At 40.4% G+C, this 19,539-nt stretch overlaps 1 protein-coding gene across 12 annotated transcripts in view; it reads left to right on the top strand.

Annotated features, from left to right (window-relative positions):
- USP25 (ubiquitin specific peptidase 25) overlaps positions 1-19,539 on the top strand; it is a 412,805-nt gene that overhangs the window by 376,763 nt on the left and 16,503 nt on the right. For 2 of the 12 annotated variants that reach the window (XM_078388972.1, XM_078388970.1), the window contains one exon: positions 17,475-17,628. The exons of 9 other annotated variants lie outside the window; for them this stretch is intronic. The gene's annotated coding sequence lies outside the window, so the exon portion shown is untranslated. Of the gene's footprint in view, positions 1-14,321; positions 14,511-17,474; positions 17,629-19,539 lie in introns of all 12 variants that reach the window. One more of the 12 variants, XM_078388969.1, reaches the window with a different exon arrangement.

Genomic DNA, 19,539 nt, shown 5'->3' with positions numbered 1-19,539 from the left:
TAGGACCCAGATTAATTTTTCATTTTTTTCTAGAATAATATTTTGAGTTATGAGATTTCAATTTGTCATGATTTCATGGCCAAAACTCCTCTTTAGGTTGCTACCAGCAATGGTACAATAGATTGGCCAGATACAAGCATTTTCTGCTGTGTGTAGCTCAATGAGCAGTCAAAAACCTTATTATCTGAACATTCTTATTATCAGTTCTCTAATGTGAATATAGTAGTTTGCTCATTTATTGTTTTGTCTTGTTTATAGGCCATATTTCTCCTAATAGGTAGATGTTGTTTACCAACATAAATATGGAACAATTATTTGTCTAACTTGCTTCCACATGGTTGAATGGGAGAGGTGATTCTAGCTACTGGTGCCAATTGGCATAAACCCGTAGATCCGATCTTGTGGTGAAGTATATTGCACAAGCTCGCTTCTATGGGTCTGTGTCATTCTGGTGATCTAACAAAAGGGTACAAAGCAGGCTACAGCAGGCATACATGGGATAACACTTTTCAAGCAAACTGGATGCTACCTTCGCCCCGCTCACCAAAAAATCCCAGATTTAATCCTCTTTTTATTATTATTTTTATTTTTTTTTTTTTTTTAAAAAACGTATACTTGCATTCTGATGGTATTGCTCCAGAAAGATACACAGATATGCTCAGGTATTTCAAAGGGATTCAGAAGTAGTAGTGACTACCACAGAAGTGGACAATTTGGCTGTTGTATTTTCACTTAAAGAATCTTGAGGTATCAGTCCAGTTATTGGTCCCAAGCAGACTAGGCTCACTGAAGAATGTGATTTTTAAAGTCAATACTGATATTATGTTCCACTGACAGAGCAGTTCTACCCTAATTGGGACTAAGAATTGGATTTAGCCACAAATTCCCCAGAAATATAGGATTGGCCATTCCCTGGCAGTGAGCAGAAAACCGTATCTTTGTGTAGTTCTCTGGACTATAGTTTTGACTGCAATCCTGCAAATACATACAAAGATTAAAAAGTTAAGTTCGTGTTATATAGAACTTCAATATTAGCATATCTTTCTAACCTTTAAAAGGGTTAATTATTCTGTGGAAGCATTCACAGTGTCAAGAGGACAGAGGTAATGTCCCTAGTGATCCCTGCATGTTCACGCTTGATGTGATGGAAGCTGATTAATGGTAAGTATCCAATGTATTTGAAAGAGATGCAGAAGATCAGAAGAAGACCTTGCAAGCTGTGTGCATCCGGGTTGAGGTAGTAGGTTGTATGGTTTAGAGTTACACCCTGGGAGTTAACTGTACAACCTTCTAGCTTTCCTTGGAGCACACTTGAACCATCGAGGAATTCATCACTTCTTTAATCAAATGAAGCAAATTCTGTATAGTAAATGCATATGGAGCAGTCATCTGAGACTTTACTGATGCTCAGATATTCTTTATTACATGGTCATTTCATTTACAACTTCTTAGGAATGATGCAATCATGTTCTGCTAATCAGTTTTGACTATCTATAGCAGACACTTAAGGAGGAATGATTTTTTTTTACTTTAATTACATTACCAGGAGAGTTGGAAAATGTGACTCAAATGATCATGTACTGTACGTTACCTGGGAATCAGATTTGTTCAAATCAGATGAGTCTAACTTTTGAACAGGAGGAGCCTATGTGCAATGAACTTTTCTCGGCTCCACTAGTTTGGTTTATTTAAGCATTCTCCCAGCTATGTAGAGTTGCTCATGGCAGGCCTCCTTCATGCATGGACGAAAGTTATATGATTATTCTCTGCTTAGTAAATTTTGGAGCCAACCTACAACTATCATTTGATCATTTTGGTCGTTAGATTGCACAACTTCAAACTGCAATGTAATTAGTCCCCTTTTGTAAAGTAGCATATCAGAAAGAGGGTGGTCTTCCTTCTGAAATGTTAGCTTTGATATGTGCAGGGTTTTGTGGGTTTTTGTTTTGTTTTGTTTTGTTTTCTTAAAGGAAATTAAAGCTGCTGTGAACTGAGGAGGTACAAGTGAGCAACTGATTATGTAAAATGAAGCTTCTGGATTCTATCTTTGTCAGGGGAGGGAAAAATGCTGGCTGAGTATTTGGCTAAGAAAGAACTTGCTTGATACTTTGAGGACAAGACAGTACAATTCATGTATTTCAGATTTGCCAAAAATTGTTTTCCACACAGTTTGTATGATGATTTTATGTGGTATGAGAGGCCAATGACTGAGTGAGTGAGTGAGAGAGAGAGACAGACAGACAGACAGACAGACAGAGATGATTTATATAGTATATAAATGAAGTATCTTACAATATTCACCAACATTTCGTTATAGAGTCCACACAACACACAATTTCCTTAACTCTTTTATCCTCACTAACTAAAGACACATACTCTAACCAACTCTTACCAACAGACTGTCCTTTTCTAATTTCCACCTCCATCACGTTCTGATCTCAACCAATCAGCATTTAGCCCTGTATTCAACATTCTATCAATCATCTGCCAGTCATTTTAGTGTCCATGTACTATTCATATGTCCACAGCCATTCACATGGCAAATCTGTTATATTTAGAAGTACATATATACTTCTCTGTTTAAGATGGTGGAATTGTGAGAGGGAGCCATGACAGTTCAAGTGGTATCAAACTGCTGTGACTGTGTAGTGTAGAAGTGTTCAAGATGTACACTGTGCATGCTCAAGCACATTAAAGATTGCTTTTTTTTCTAGATTAAAATGATGGCAGCATCCTTTTGCATGATCACTCTTGTCTGGACATAATTTAATTATTTTAAAACTGGACATCAGATCAGCACCAAATTTGGCAAGGTGTAACAGTATGCCCTTGCTCTGTGCTGAATTGGAGGAAGATTGGGTGAAGGGTTTTCAACCACTCCATTCATCTTGTCACTATAGAATTGTCTGGTAATTAAGAAAAAAAACCCAAAGGTGTTATGTGCCGTCAAATCACTTCTGATGTGTGGTGACTATATAAGTTAATGACCTCCTATCATTAACAGTTCTGCTCAGATCTTGCAAACCAACAACATCTCTTGTTAGGTTGTTCTCTCTTCCTATTTCTCCCTCCCTTCTTTAGCAATATTGTCTTTTCCAGCACATTCTGCTCAGATCTTGCAAGCTAACACTTGTGGTTTCCTTTATTGAGGCAATCTGCCTAATGTTAGGTCTTTCTCTCTACCTATTGCCTTCTATCAATATTGTCTTTTCTAGTCAGTTCTTATTATTATAATTAGCAGTTTGTTTATGAGGGCAAACTGCTGGGTTTCCCCTCATAGAACAAACTTATTAAGGGGGGAGGTATGTAGCAAACATTGGGACGTGGTGGCGCTGTGGGCTAAACCGCAGAAGCCTGTGCTGCAGGGTCAGAAGACCAAGCAGTCATAAGATCGAATCCACGCGACGGAGTGAGCTCCCATCACTTGTTCCAGCTCCCGCCAACCTAGCAGTTCGAAAGCATGCAAATACAAGTACAGTAGATAAATAGGGACCACCTCGGCAGGAAGGTAACAGCGTTCCGTGTCTAAGTCACACTGGCCATGTGACCACGGAAGATTGTCTTCAGACAAACGCTGGCTCTATGGCTTGGAAATGGGGATGAGCACTGCCCCCTAGAGTCGAACACGACTGGACAAAAATTGTCAAGGGGAACCTTTACCTTTTTTAGTCAGTTCTTTATTCTTATTATATGTTCATGGTAGGACAGCCTCAGTTTACTCATTTTTGCTCTAGTGAGAGTTCAGGCTTGACTTAAGCACCTAGTTTTCTGCCCTTCACTCTTCTCAAAAAAACAGCCCTAACAATTGCTTTGTGTTTTGATGGTTAACTGATGAAAAAAATATGAGTTAGCTTCTGGGATTTTCCCTTGCTTGGTGTCACTGTGTGAATGGTAGTGAGCAGAAGAATTAGTCCTGTAGATAATCTTGACTGGATAATCTTATTAACATTCAGGCTGCCCCTTGCTATGTAAAGCCTGGCATCTTTTCCCCCCCTTTCTGGCAACATGGGCACAATATTGTGCAGCAATATCAGGCCATTTACTGGCATTTTGAATCATGAGCACAGAAACACAATATCCAACTTTCATAAACCAGAGGGTTTTTAAAGAATGTATACTAAGTTGCATTAACTAATTAAGTGGGCAAATTTACAATTGATGGACCCATTTTGGTGAAATAAAAACTGCCTTTATTGTGGGAGTTCATATGCTAACATTTTGCAAAATCATATAAAAGACAAACATGAAATATTTAAATTAATTCACTGTGTTTGGAATTGCAACCACTTTTAAAATTAAACTCCCAGGTCTAGGAGCTGGCTAGCCACAGGATTTTAGGAGGTGTAGTCCAAAAATGTGATTTTTCTAAGCTCTGCATTAAACAGCATACAATCCATTTATTTCACCAGTTTAAATTCCATTTACTTTAACAGGACCTCAGTCCCATGAGTATACTTGTTTGATCAAGAAGTGGCAGATCTAATTAAAACTCATATTGTGGGGAGGTGTTCTTTATCGCCCATTCCACTCACATTATTAAATGATGTTACTTGGTTAAAAGATTTAGCCAGTTTCATTATTACACTATACTTACCATGTGCTACTCTGGTGACACAGATCATCTATAAACACTTTTGAAAGAGCTATATAAACAGTTTTATAGATACTTTGACTCTCACTGAAACAATGTAACACCTGGGGTGAACCAAAGGTTCTGCTGTTTCAGTGTAAGTGGATCTAACAAATGCTTTTTCATATATAAAAGAGAACTGTGCATAGACAGAGTCCTAACCATCCTTAAAATCTAGAGAAACATTGTCAGTTGCAAATGTAGTATTTGTTCAAGGTCAAGTTGGTTCATTGGTGTGGTATTATCTGAAAATAGTTTATGTACAATCAAAGCAATCCTGGAAATGCTTAGGGATCATCAAAACAATTTTGATTTTATATAGTCAGTTCTTTCAGTTTTGATGTTCATTTCCATATTAATTTGCTGCTTAAAAGCTGAGGAGCACAACATTTAGAGATGAGCTCTGAATTTTGAATTTATTCAGAAACAAAGCCAAGTAGGTTTGTTGGTTTCTGAACCAATGCAAAGCAAGTCAAGGAAGTCTGAGACAGCTTTCAAATTAAATGGGGTCTCCCCAGAGAACTGGATATTGCTTTAGGTTAACAAGGCTGCAGTGGGGCAACATGACACCCACAAGTCTCCCTAAAAAACAAATAATAGTATTTTGACAGGAGCAGGAAGCCCAAAGCACATGGAGATGGACAGTTCAAGTAGCAATGAAAAACCCAATATCTCCTGGATTATTAAATCATCTAATTCTAAAACAGGGGTGGAAAAAGTGTGGGGCACAGGTGCTCCCATCAGGGGCATTTTTGAGCCATTTATCTTGGGGGGGGAGAAATGGGAAGGAATGCACTATTGGCTCCAGAAAGCCTGTAAGAGCAGTGATTTTCTATACCTTCTGTTTGCTGCCTTCCATCAACTGATATTCAGAGGCTTACTGCTTCTAACACTAGAGGGAATGTCTCACAATCCTAACTAGTAACCACTGTCTTCTATGAATTTGCCAGATCCTCTGATAAAGACATTTAGGTTGGGAGCTAGTGCTACGCTGTGTGGTTGTGATTTCCACATTATAAAAGGTGTACTATGGCAATATGTTTTTCCTTCTATCTGTTTTATAATAATAATAAATAATAAATATAATAATAAATAAATTTATTGTCATTGTAAGTACAGTGGTGCCTCGCTTAATGATTACCTTGTTAAACGACAAATCCACTTGACGATCACAAAATGATGTTTCAAAGGGCTTTTTTCACTTCCCGACGATTGGTTCCCTGCTTTGGGAACTAATTCTTCACATTATGACGATCAAACAGCTGATCGTCGGGTTTCAGAATGGCTGCCCACTGTGTAAAATAGCTCCCCGCTGTGCTTTGGGATCGACTTTTTGCTTTACAGGCACCAAAAAATGGCCACCCTATGGAGGATCTTCGCTGGACGCTGAAGTATTTAGTCCATTGGAACGCATTGAAACGGTTTTCAATTCATTTCAATGGGCTTTTGAAATTTCACTTGATGAGGATTTCGCTCTACAGTGAGTTTGCTGGAATGGATTATCCTCGTCAAGCGAGGCACTACTGTATATATATATAGTATACCCATAAAATGACATTCACAGACACCCAGAGACCAGACCCACATGCACACACATAAAAAAATCCCCAAACACTCCCCATCCACTAAAAATCCCCCATTAAGAATACAGTTTTGATTCTCCCATGATTCAAGTTCTGTCTTCACCTGAGACCTAATCCACTCAGAGGATCAAGTGGATCTAAATGTGCTTGACAGGAATGCAGCACTTTTGTGTGGCTGGACAATATGGTTTTTAATAGTGACAGTGATTAATAGATGTAGACGACGAAGCAAACATTGTTGCTATCACAGTGGGCTTCTGTGAGGCATTCCTTCTTCAGCCAGAATTTATCCTGGTACTTTTGCACATTCAATCCTGAAACAGAATCCCAAAGACAATCCTACCAGGCTAAATAATCTTCCTGTTTCTTCCTCTACTTTCAGATGTTCTAAGCGCACTTTAATTCCCATCTCTTTTATCTCTGGAGTGTTCTGAGTAGGGTGAAATGTTCATTTAACTGCCGCTAATTACAGCCATGTTTTGCTATCTGTTCTTGATCCATGGTGTCAGTGAGCTGTGCATACAACTTGTTTTCTTCCACACTAATTTCTGCCACACATGTGGTCACTGGACCTCTGGCTATTTTAGTATCAAAGAGGGGGGAAATAATCTTCCTACTCATTTCTTCCAAGATAAGAAAAGAATATGTTCCTCATTCTTGTCAAGTCAGCCTACAGTATCTCAATACAAAGAGACATCTTAGCAAGGAATTTCTCCCTCCCAAGCTTTTTGTAATTTGCATAAATGGCTTCAACATCCTTTCCAAAAGCATATACACACTCAAACCACAGATGGAATAGCTAATTATTAAGAAAGATGCAAATAACCCATTTATTGATTTAAATTCTTAATTCAAGCAGGATGCTTCAAATTCTGATCAGTTTGTGCAGTTGCAGAAACTGCACAATTTTATACAATAATGGAACAATTTTGTACAAAAAATGGCAATCTTATGTGAAATTGACATTTTTGTGCAAAACATAATTCTTGCCGATGTGAGAATTATTTCAAGAGTGCCGGGAAATTCCTTACCGATGATAACGTGGAATTTGCTCTTTTCTTTTCCTTTCTTCCCTATTCAGCTATCCACTTCCAAATGAATATCCTTTTATTAATTTGACACTATCAGTAAGCTTCACTGTTTTTCTAATCATCATTGTTATGTGCCATCAAGTCAGTTCTGACTTATAGCAACTCTTTTCAGGGTTTTCCAGGCAGAGAATCCTCAAAAGTAGTTTACCAGTAGTTTTCCATTTTTCTGGGGGCACTCTGGGACTGTGTAATTTGCCTATGACCACGCAGGCTGGCTCTACTCTCAGAGGAACAATGGAAAATCAAGCCCCCAACCTCCGGCTCTGCATCCAGATACTGAAACCATATTGCTATCCAGGCAGACTCACTGCCTTGCTATTTACCATTTAACTTCATGTTGGATTGACCTGTTGGGTTGTTTGCATTTAGATGGAAGGTGAACATCTGTCTTTGTGATCAACCAGTCTTTCTGTGCTTGTTCTGCATGTTTGTGTCTCTCTATATGTGTGCATGTGTCGTGGTCCTCTAAAGAAAGGACCCAAGAGATGTGTTCATTTTTAAAAAATACAGTTTCACAAGCTACCCCATCGCTGACATTCTGGGAACTGCAGTGACTATGAATTTCCTTTACCACTTTCCTGTTCATAAGATGACTTCTCCTCTTACCCAATTGCTAAGTTTTCCTAGGAATCTCAGGTGAGGTATTTTGTGAAATGTGTTTTAATGTGTTATTTTTTTTCTCTTTGAAAGGATTTGGGCAGCAGAGGATATTCAAAACAAAAACTCCCCCCCACACACACTTCCACATTCAACATAGTTAGTCACAGAGTCCTTGATACTTCTTAGGTGGCTGAATGATAATATTTTAAACCTTGGGGGGAAAGACACAGATAATGTCTTTATTTCACAATTATTGTTGTTTTTCTTTAAAAAAGCATGAATGCAAATCATTTCAGCTTTCTTTCCTTTGTGTCACAAGCTGCAGAGTGCAATTAATACATGTATGAGATTTTTTTGGCTCATTAATGGGCAACATCAAAATCATTTTTTGATAGCTAACATCAGATCTTCCATAGTTCATGCTGACTGGCATAAAGTATACTGACATAGGTGTAAAATTTTCTGTTCTCAACCTTCACAAAAATTGTGCCATACCAGAAAAAAAATCATTCTCATAGGTCCACCTTGGTTCTATTAAATGACTTCTAAATAACCCAATCTTCTGTATGAATCAGAGCTAGACTTTCCTGGGGTTTCCATTCATTTTAAGAAGTAGGTAGTTTTTAATTTTCCCATTATAATCCTGCCATTCTCTCCTGTTACTTCAGGATTTATGGATGTTCTGAAAAGGTTTTCCTTGATTTTAATCTGGGAGGAGCAGAATGGGAGGCCAAGAAGGGATGCACAATCGATGTAGATCAATTAGCTGCTACCTCTTTGGAAATTTGGAAATATTTAGCCGTTCATCATGAAAGAGAATACAGTATGTTGAAGAAAATAATAAAGTTTAGAGGTAGACTGTATTGTAAAATAGGGTTTGCACATTATCTTAAGTGTTCTTGGTTGAAAAGTTTGATTTATAATTGTTACGAATGAATGGCCAGAATCATATAAGTGGTTGTGTATAACATGTAAAATTTGCTGTTGCTACTTCATGGATTGCTGCTTTGTCATGACAAAGGGGCTTGGATAATTCTGCTATGAGCTATGTCATGCAAGGACACTCAAGATGGACAGGTCATAGTGGAGATTTCCAATTAAATGCAATCCACCTGGAGTAGGAATTGGAAGCCACTCCAGTATCATTCCAAGAATAACCCATGAATAGAACCAAAAGGCTAAAAGATATGACGCTGGAAGATGGGCCACTCAGGTCGGAAGGCATCCAACATGCTACTGAGGAAGAGTGGAAGACAAGTAGCTCCAGAGCTAATGAAGTGGTTGGGCGAAAACCGAAAGGATGCTCAGCTGTGGACGTGCCTGGAAGTGAAAGGAAAGTTCGATGCTACAAAGAAAAATACTGCATAGGAACTTGGAATGTATAAGATCTATAAACTTTGGTAAGCTGGATGTGGTGCAACAGGAGATGGCAAGAATAAACATTGACATCCTGGGCATCAGTGAACTAAAATGGACAGGAATGGGCAAATCCAATTCAGATGATTATCATATCTAGTATTGTGGGCAAGAAGCCTGTAGAAGGAATGGAGTAGCCCTCATAGTCAACAAAAGAGTGGGAAAAGCTGTAATGGGATATAATCTCAAAAATGATAGAATGATTTCAATACGAATCCAAGACAGACCTTTCAACATCACAATAATCCAAGTTTATGCACCAACCACCAATGCCGAGGAGACTGAAATTGACCAATTTTATGAAGAGTTACAACACCTTCTAGAACTGACACCAAAGAAAGATGTTCTTCTCATTCTAGGGGATTGGAATACTAAAGTAGGGAGTGAAGAGATAAAAGGAACAACAGGGAAGTTTGGCCTTGGAGTTGAAAATTAAGCAGGGCAAAGGCTAATAGAGTTTTGTGAAGAGAACAAGCTGGTCATCACAGACACTCTTTTCCAACAACACAAGAAGCAACTCTACACATGGAAATCACCAGATGGGCAATACCGAAATCACATTGACTATATTCTCTGCAGCCAAAGATGGAGAAGCTCTATACAGTCAGCAAAAAGAAGACCTGGAGCTGATTGTGGCTCTGATCATCAGCTTCTCATAGCAAAATTTAAACTTAAACTGAAGAGAGTAGGAAAAACCACTGGGCTAGTCATGTATAATCTAAACCAAATCCTTTATGAATATACCGTGGAAGTGAAGAACAGATTTAAGGAACTAGATTTGGTGGACTGGAAAAGATCAGTCTACATTCCAATCCCAAAGAAGGGCAGTGCCAAAGAATGCTCCAGCTACTGTACAGTTACACTCATTTCACATGCTAGCAAGGTTATGCTCAAAATCCTACAAGGTAGGCTTCATCAGTATGTGGACCGAGAACTCCCAGAAGTACAAGCTGGATTTCGAAGGGGCAGAGGAACTAGAGGCCAAATTGCTAACATGCACTGGATTATGGAGAAAGCCAGAGAGTTCCAGAAAAACATCCACTTCTGCTTCATTGACTATGCAAAAGCCTTTGACTGTGGACCACAACTAACTATGGCCAGTTCTTAAAGAAATGGGAGTGCCTGACCACCTTATCTATCTCCTGAGAAACCTATATGTGGGACAGGAAGCAACAGTTAAAACTGGATATGGAACAACTGATTAGTTCAAAATTGGGAAAGGAGTACGACAAGGCTGTATATTGTCCCCTGGCTTTTTTAACTTATATGCAGAATACATCATGTGAAAGGCCGGACTGGAGGAATCCCAAGCCGGAATTAAGATTGTGGGAAGAAATATCAACAACCTCCGATATGCAGATAATACTACTCTGATGGCAGAAGGTGAGGAGGAATTAAGGAACCTCATAATGAGGGTGAAAGAAGAGAGTGCAAAAAGCGGTCCAAAGCTCAATATATAAAAAAAAAATTCATGGCCACTGGTCCCATCACCTTCTAGTAAATAGAAGAGTAATGACAGATTTTTACTTTCTTGGGCTCCATGATCACTGCAGATGGTGACAGCAGCCATGAAATTAAAAGATGCCTGCTTCTTGGGAGGAAAGCGATGACAGACCTTGATAGCATCTTAAAAAGCAGAGACATCACCTTGCCAACAAAAGTCCACATAGTCAAAGCTATGGTTTTTCCAGTAGCAATGTATAGAAGTGAGAGCTGCACCATAAAGAAGGCTGACCGCTGAAGAATTGATGTTTTCGAATTGTGGTGCTGGAGGAAACTCTTGTGAGTCCCCCAGATTACAAATAGAAGAAACCTATCCGTTTTGAAAGAAATCAACCCTGAGTGCTCACTGGAAGGACAGATCCTGAAGCTGAGGCTCCAATACTTTGGCCATCTCATGAGAAGAGAAGACTCCCTGGAAAAGTCTCTACTGTTAGGAAAGTGTGAAGGCAAGAGGAGAAGGGGACACATGAGGATGAGCTCCTGTCAAAGCTCTGGTGGACAGTTGGTTTGCCGCTGCCACTAGGGCCGTAGACACGATCGCTCTTAAACGCCCCTCTTTTGCACAGCTCGGCCAGGGTCCTGGGACTTACGAGCAATGAAGCCAATCAGGAGACAGCTAGAGTGCACTTGGAGGAAGATGCCGACGTGTTATAACAACATAGCTGTCCGGATCGCAACTAACCGTTACTTAGCTAAGGTAAGGGCTGCTAGATGATCTCACTTTGCTGACCGGATAAGCGAAGCTTCTAATCAGCAGGCGGAACTTTTCCGTATAGTTCGCGATTTATCCGGAATTGGTCTGGGTGATAGGCCTCCCACTAATATCTCACCTGACCAATTTGCAACATTTTAAAAATCAAAAGTGGAGACCATCCGCCATGACCTCTCTCCTTTTTTAAACACAATGGATCGAGCAGAGATGTCCAGTGCTCCGCCTTGCCTGGTAACTCTTGACTTCTTTCAGCCTGTGGTGTCAGATTTGGTGGACAAAGTGCTTGATCGCTGTCGAGCCTCCTCCTCCTCCCTTGACCCTTGCTCAGCCTGGCTAATCAAAGCAGCCAACAGAATGGGCCACTGCAATAATTAATGGCCCCTTGCCCTCAAGGGGTCTCTTCTCCTGGACCCTTGTCCCCTTGTCCTCAAGGTCCATTAGGAAACAAAATTTGGCAGCGGATGACATTGGAAATTATAGGCCCATCGCCAACGTTTCCTTCCTTAGCAGAGTGGTGGAAAGGGTGGTGGCAGACCAGCTTCAGACGCTTCTGGACGAAACCAATGCCCTGGACCCATTTCAGTCAGGCTTCAGGCCACGTTATTGTACGGAAACGGCACTGGTCGCACTGTTGGATGACCTGTTGAGGGAGGCCGATGGGGGCAATATGTCCTTGTTGGTCCTCCTTGACATCTCAGCCGCCTTCGATACTATCGACCATGGTATCCTCCTCGGGAGGCTCCCTGAGCTGGGAATTGGTGGCCTGGTGCTTGCCTCGCTCCGATCCTTCTTGGAGGACCTTCCCCAGAGAGTACAGCTTGGCAAGAATTTTTCGGCCCCATGGAGCCTCAATTGTGGGGTTCCGTAAGGGTTTATCATCTCTCCAGTGCTGTTTAATAGCTACATGAGGCCGCTGGGTGGGGTCATCGGGAGGTGTGGGGTATTGTGACATCAGTATCCTGATGACACACAGCTCTACATGTCCTTTTCACCTATTAAGTGGATGCCATTCCGTCCCTCCAGCGCTGCCTGGAGACTGTACTGAACTGGATGCAGTTGAATGGGTTGAGGCTGAACCCAGACAAGACGGAGGTCTTGAGGATGGGCAGTACTCCCGTCAGTGGTTTGGGTGACTCCCTTTCTTTTGGGGGGATGACCCTCACCGCAAAGAGCGAAGTTCGCAGCTTGGGGATACATCTGGACCTGGCCCTTACCATGGAAACCCAGGTGGTGTCTGTGGCCTGTTCTGCCTATTTTCATCTATGACGGATTGCCCAGTTGTGACCATATCTTGATAGGGGGCCTCACTACTCTTGCCCATGCACTTGTAATCTGGAGGTTAGATCATTGTAACACACCGTATGTGGGGCTGCCTTTGAGATTGAGGCAGAAACTTCAAATGGTGCAAAATGTGGCAGCCAGGCTTCTTAGTGGGGTGAGAAAATATCAGCATATCTCCCCCACCCTGGCTGCTTCGCACTGGTTGCCCATTAGTTTCTGCATTGATTTCAAAGTATTAATGATGACGTATAAAGCCCTAAATGGTTTGGGACCTTGATACCTGGCAGATCGCCTTCTCCCACCCAGGTCTACCCGAATCACTTGACAAAGCCAGCAAGGATGGCTGAGAGGCCTTACGCCAAGAGAGGCCTGGAAACAAAGAACAAGAAACCGGGCCTTCTCAGCAGTGGTCCTCAGCTATGGAATACCCTCCCAATGGAAATCTGTCTGGCTCCCTCGCTGGGCGTTTTTAAAAGTCATTTAAAAACTTGGCTCTTTAGGCAGATCTTCCCTCCAGTCAATTAATTGATTTTCTGTTTTTTAACTATCCCATCTTGACAATGCATATAGATATTAGTTAGTAGGTTTTATTATGTAAATTATATTATTGTGTTTTATTATTCATGCAAGCCGCTCCGAGTAGACTTTGTCTAGGGGGGTGGGGTATAAATTCAATAAAAGTAAAGTAAAGAGATGGTTGGACAGTGTCATCAACGCAACCAACATGGAAGACAGGAGGGCCTGGCGTGCTCTGGTCCATGGGGTTACGAAGAGTCGGACATGACTAAATGACTAAACAACAACAACACTTGATGAGATGCCAGAACATGGCATCATTATATGGTCATGTGCCTTGTTTCACAACCCAAGCACTTCCTCATTCAGCTGCAATTAGCCAGAACAAGTTATGCAGCCTTTTAAAAAGCACCAGTAGGATGCCTGCCAATTAAAAATGGCATGATGTTTTAAATAATGATTATGCATTGTGTTTGCCATGGTAATTAAGTTTATTCAGCCCAGTATTTTCTTCAAAGTTCTATCCAAGTAATCTGATTTTAGTGACGGTGTATACTGAGGTATGAGCTGCTTTGTATTTCAGCTGCATTTCTTGACAAATCATTTAATTCTAATTTATGAAAGTATGTGTTTTTCTTGTAGTCCCTGTGGTTCCTTTTACCATCAACGCAATTTTAAAACCTAGGTGATTGGAGAAAATGATGCAGAGGTTTTTGTTGTTGTTTTAAACTTAAAGAATGCCTTGAAAATTGTGATTGTGGTGCTTTTAATGTACTGATATTTATTCAGTCCTACTGGGCGTAATAATGGGATGGTCAGAGATATCCATTTTCAATGTTGGCTGGCTATTTTAAAAAATGACTGGGCATTGTATTTTACTACAGTGAGATTTCTGATTATCTTGACTGGAAAAGAAAAGTGACAGCCATACAAAAGGTTCTGAAGCACCATATTTTTGCCATTTACTCTTTCATATCTTTAATGTACAGAGTTCTCTTTGGCAACAGTTGTGAATTAGATATGCTGAGGCTTAGGATGGGTGAAGAAAGTGGAGTAGAGAAAGGAAGATGGATTGGATGGGGAATTGATGTCGGTGCTGTAGGTGAAGCTGCATGTGATGTGAACTAGAGAAGGAATGGCAACGACCACTGCAACTACTGGGCTCATTTTACCACCAGGTCAGATGTCAACGAAAGTTTATGAGTTTCTTTCCCTGACTTTGGTTGCCATATCACCTGTGGCTATTTAGCATCTTGCCCGTTTCCACAACTATTGTCACAGTTCTGTCCCTCTCCATATCAGCCAGGACTTACAGGCTTGAACCCCCAGGACACAATATTCTCCCCTGTTTCCTTTGAGCTTAGCTGAAGTCTTCAGATTAGCTGATGAGAAGTGGATTTTCCCAGAAACAGTATATTGTTGCAGGTTATGTCTGTGCAGTGCAAAGTGTTTGAGAGTGACCTGGTAAGACACATTGCCTTTACAAAATGCCGACACTTCATTCCTTGGTATGAACCAATTGAGCTGTATGCATTTTCATACTCTGCTAATGGGACAGGCTAGCTATGAGGACTGTCGTAAAGAGTGCCTGCCCTTCCAATTTTACCACGAAACCACTTTTGCCACATCTGTCTAACATCAAGGACTTACCATGTGATATCACAAAGGCTCACTCCCAAGTCTCAGATTTGGGCCTTGAAGTCTTAGGGAATGGCATGCTCACCTGGCAGTCTAATACATAATGCATATGTTAAACAGTCTCTGCCACTGACAAAAAGTGAGAAAGCTGTCCTAATCCATTCAGTCAGAGTACTCACATAGGGCATATTCAGGTCATGATAGATTATGGCTCATGGGCTAGATACAAGAGTAGCTCTCTTCTTACATGCTCCTCTCCTCTCCTTGTCTCTCCTCATTTTCATAGCTCAGTGGTTTAGTATCTGTAGAGCCAGATGTTGGGAGTTCAATTCCCCACTGTGCAGGTCTGGACTTGATGATCCATATAGTCCTCTGCAGTTCTATGATGATGATGATTCCATCCATTTTATCATCTGTACCAATTGCTATGCTCTGTTGGCTCACTATACACACCCTTTCTCAGCTGTTTGTCTCCATTTTTGCTGAAGATTTATTGGATTTGTCAAATCTGAGTAACATATTATTGATTATTGTAACAACATTTAGGAAACGTGGAGACATAGTGTCATAGTTATATGTCTATTTATCACTGGTTACGCCTCACCTTGAGTATTGTGTTCAGTTCTGGACACCACACTTCAAGAAGGATGCTAACAAGTTGGAACAAGTTCAAAGGAGGGCAACAAGGATGATCAGGGGACTGGAAACCGAGCCTTATGAGAAAAGGCTGAAAGAACCGGGCATGTTTAGCCTTGAGAAAAGGAGACTGAGGAGTGATATGATAGCACTTTTCAAATATTTGAAAGGCTGTCATAGAGAGGAGGAGCAGGATCTGTTCTCAGTCATCTCACAGTGCAGGACATGCAACAATGGGCTCATGTTAAGGAAGCCAGATTTCAGGTAAATATCCGGAAACACATCCTAATTGTTAGAGCAGTACAACAGTGGAACCAGTTACCTTAGGAGTTGGTGAGCGCTCCAACACTGGAGGCATTAAAAAAAATTGGATAATCACCTGGCAGATATGCCTTGATTGTATTCCTGCACTGAGCAGGGGGTTGGACTTGATGGCCTTGTAGGCCCCTTCCAACTTCACTTTTTTATGATTTTGTGACTCTATGTTCTGTGTAAGCTTGTTTTCAATGCTACATTCATGCTACAGCCCCCTCTGACTACAAAGTAGACTAAGAAATCTTAATGTAACACTTGATAAACAAAATTATTAAATATAATAACCATTAATATTTGTAAATACTGAAAGATAATGGAATTGTTTGGGTGAAATTTGTTATAATGTACAGATTTCTATGGGTACGTTTAAGTGCCTCCATGTGCACAGCAAGGATTCCATGAATTTCTCTTTTGTCTTTATCTTCTTTTGTTTAACTCTCAAGAATTCGGAAACTTATGATATCTATGTTTTCCATTAGCACTATTGCCCATTCCCTCACACTTTCCCTCTAGTCCCTACCTGCCCCTGTATCCACAGGCAGGTTGCACAGTAAGAGAAAGATCTTCCTCCTCCTCCTCTTCCAAAATCTGGCTGCAGAGTTACAGTAAGGGAAACTAAATAGCATAATTCACAGGGGCAAATCGCCATCAATTAGCAAAATCCAGCTAGGATTCCTTACCACATGACAAGGCATATCAATGGTATGCAATGAAAGATCCAGGTGAGAATTAATTAGTGCCAATTTGCCATGGCAAGTATCACCATTACCCTATCACTGGCATAACTAGGCAGCATGATTTTGGCCACCCCTATGTAAATATAACATGATTAAGGTCTTGAAGTATGCCTCAATTTAAGAACCCCCAAAATTTAAAACATGCCACAAATCAATCCCAATCAACTGCCCTGATCTCTGTTGGGAATTCTTTAAATATTAATGATTTTTGTTCACATAATGAGGCATGTTCAGCCATTTGAAATTCTGGATTTATTTGCAGATTAATATAATTAAATCCAATCCAACATAATTAGATGATTATGAAATAACTGAGCATGCTAGATTGCTTACGAAACAAACACCCTAATTTGTCAGGAGATATGAGATATGTGTATATGTCAGCGATGGCGAACCTATGGCACATGTGTGACAGATGGCACACAGAGCCCTTTCTGCGGGCACATGACCCATAAGTCGCCGGATCGCTACTCCCCCCCCACAGCCAAACCTCAGGAGGCAGCTGCAACCATAGTGCGGGCACTTCAGAGTGGGGTCTCAAGGCACCTCCATGCCCGGGATTCCCCCAATTCTGCCACCGCCACTTCTGGTTCCGCTGCCATCACCGCCGTGGCCTGCTGCCCGCTGGGTTTTGTTTTGTTTTTTTCACTCAGGCCCAAAAAGGTTTGCCACCACTGTTATATGTGAGCAGTCTCTTCAAACTATGGCCATCTTTCAGTGACTTTCTTAAAAACCACTCTAAAATAAATAAAAACGGTTTCCTGTTTAAGAAGCATTGTCCTGATTGTATCTTTATGTTCTTTGTTCTCATTCTAGATCAGTTTCACATATGAACAGATAGTCAAATCTGATTGGCTACATAGCATCAAGGTGCCACCCCATTTCTTACTTGGTACCTGATGCCCTGAGGAAACAACTGTGAAGCAGCAGCACCAAATTGGGAAAACAATGGCCATGAACACTCATTCTTGTATGTGTAATAAAAACAAAACAAACTCGGTCATGTGACATATTAAGACGAAGGAGTTTCCTTCAACATGAGTTTTTGTGGGTTATGATCTACTTTATCAGAAACCTATAGTAAACTTTGTGGGCCATAGGCTTATATATACACACAGGGTATGTGGTTGTGGGGAGTGGGAACTGAGTGAAATGGGAGGTAGGTGGTGACAATTGCAATATCAAAATTCGTATCAAATTTTCTAAGTGTTGATTATATAAATACTGGGCAATAGGCGGAGTAAAGCATCGGTAGCCTGATAACACACTAGTTAACACACTAGTTAACAAACACACTTTGTTTTTGGCACGTTCAAGCGTGTTCTGCTCTGATGAGAGTTCACCCTGAAAAAACTGTTAGTCTTTAAGGGTGCCACAATGCTCTGCTTTGTTGATGAAACAACACTTTGAAACAGTTGAACGCTGTTGCCTCTTAGAAAAATCATCCATTGTAGGCTTCTTTTCTGGAGGTATTTTGAGTATGAGAGGGGGACTGAACCCAGCACTGCTTTCACCCCGAAACTAAAACATGTAAGTATTCAGTGAATTCTGCAGGGATAAAAAGACAAGAGATGAACACAAGAAGTTCATTTACACTTTAATAATTTACAGTGAATTGTAAAAACAATTTTAAATGTAATGTGGGTTTAAAATGTTTGTCAGTTGATAACTGTTCGCAAAAGCAAGCCGAAGACAAGTAACTTCATTTGTGGCATTGGAGGCAGTTGATAAAATGAGTGAAAGTGAGCTGTTACTTTTGAGAAGGCTGCCTTAGGCTCTTCTTTTATGGATGCTTGTATAATACCTTGCCATTTTTCAGGAAATAGTAGAATGAATAGAAATATTACAGTTCATCAGAATCTATAGCATTCAAGTTAACCAGCAAGAAACATGCATAAAGAAGATGAAGCACTAATATTCCCAATTTTGTAATATAGATGCCATAATTACTTCGCCTTAAAATGGGGGTGGGGGGTGTATCTTTGAAGGCTGTGAAGCTTACCATTTGGGATGTGAGTTTCCATTGTGGTTATTTCTCAGAAAACACATACTATCTCAGAGGTGATTATCCAGTTTCCAATAGTTTGGTCCAATGAGCATACATTAATCAAGCACAGTAACCTCCATATATAAGTAAAGAGCTGTTCATTTCTACAAAATGAGAGAGCTCACAATACGTATGCTATTAAAAGTGGGTGATGGTGAATGTAATTGCAGTTACAAGAGCTGCTATTTCAAACAACTTCCAGAAATAATGCTGTACTACCAGAAACTACTGCCTATCCTATATTGGATAGGCAGTAGTAAAATATTCTTCTTTATTAATTGAAATTAAACAACTGCATCCTTCCTGAGGAAAAGTTGACTGAGATGTCAAGGTGGTAGAAAAATTCAGAGGGAGTTAAGATGTGCCCCCAAAGGAATTATAAACCAGTTCTGAGTGTTCTGCACTAGAAAACCCTGGAAATGGTTGCTGTAAATTGGAATAACTCAGCACAAAATTAATTAATTATATAATTTGGTTCACGTAAGCCACCAAGTGGCAATCCTTAGTCACCTTCCTCTTTTTGTTTGTCTGTGCTATTATCTATGCATTCTTTTATTATTTTAGTTTGTATGTTTAGTAATTATGCAAACTGCCCTGACTAGTATTTCACTAAGTTGGGCAGTCTAGAAGCTCAAAGAAAGAAAGTGTGTGTGTGTGTGTGTGTGTGTGAGAGAGAGAGAGAGAGAGAGAGAGAGAGAAAGAGAGAGAGAGATTTATTGTATTTTAACTATATTTATTTGCCTTTCAGAAATTTTGTAAGCTAACCTGAATCCCTTCAGTGGGAGAAAGACAGAGTACAGTGGTGCCTCGCAAGACGATTGGCTGGTGAAACGA

Source organism: Pogona vitticeps, chromosome 3 (genome assembly GCF_051106095.1).
Source record: "Pogona vitticeps strain Pit_001003342236 chromosome 3, PviZW2.1, whole genome shotgun sequence".
Taxonomy (NCBI): Eukaryota; Metazoa; Chordata; class Lepidosauria; order Squamata; family Agamidae; genus Pogona; species Pogona vitticeps.
Note: the sequence above shows the minus strand (reverse complement) of the source record. Positions and strands in the feature narration are given on the sequence as shown.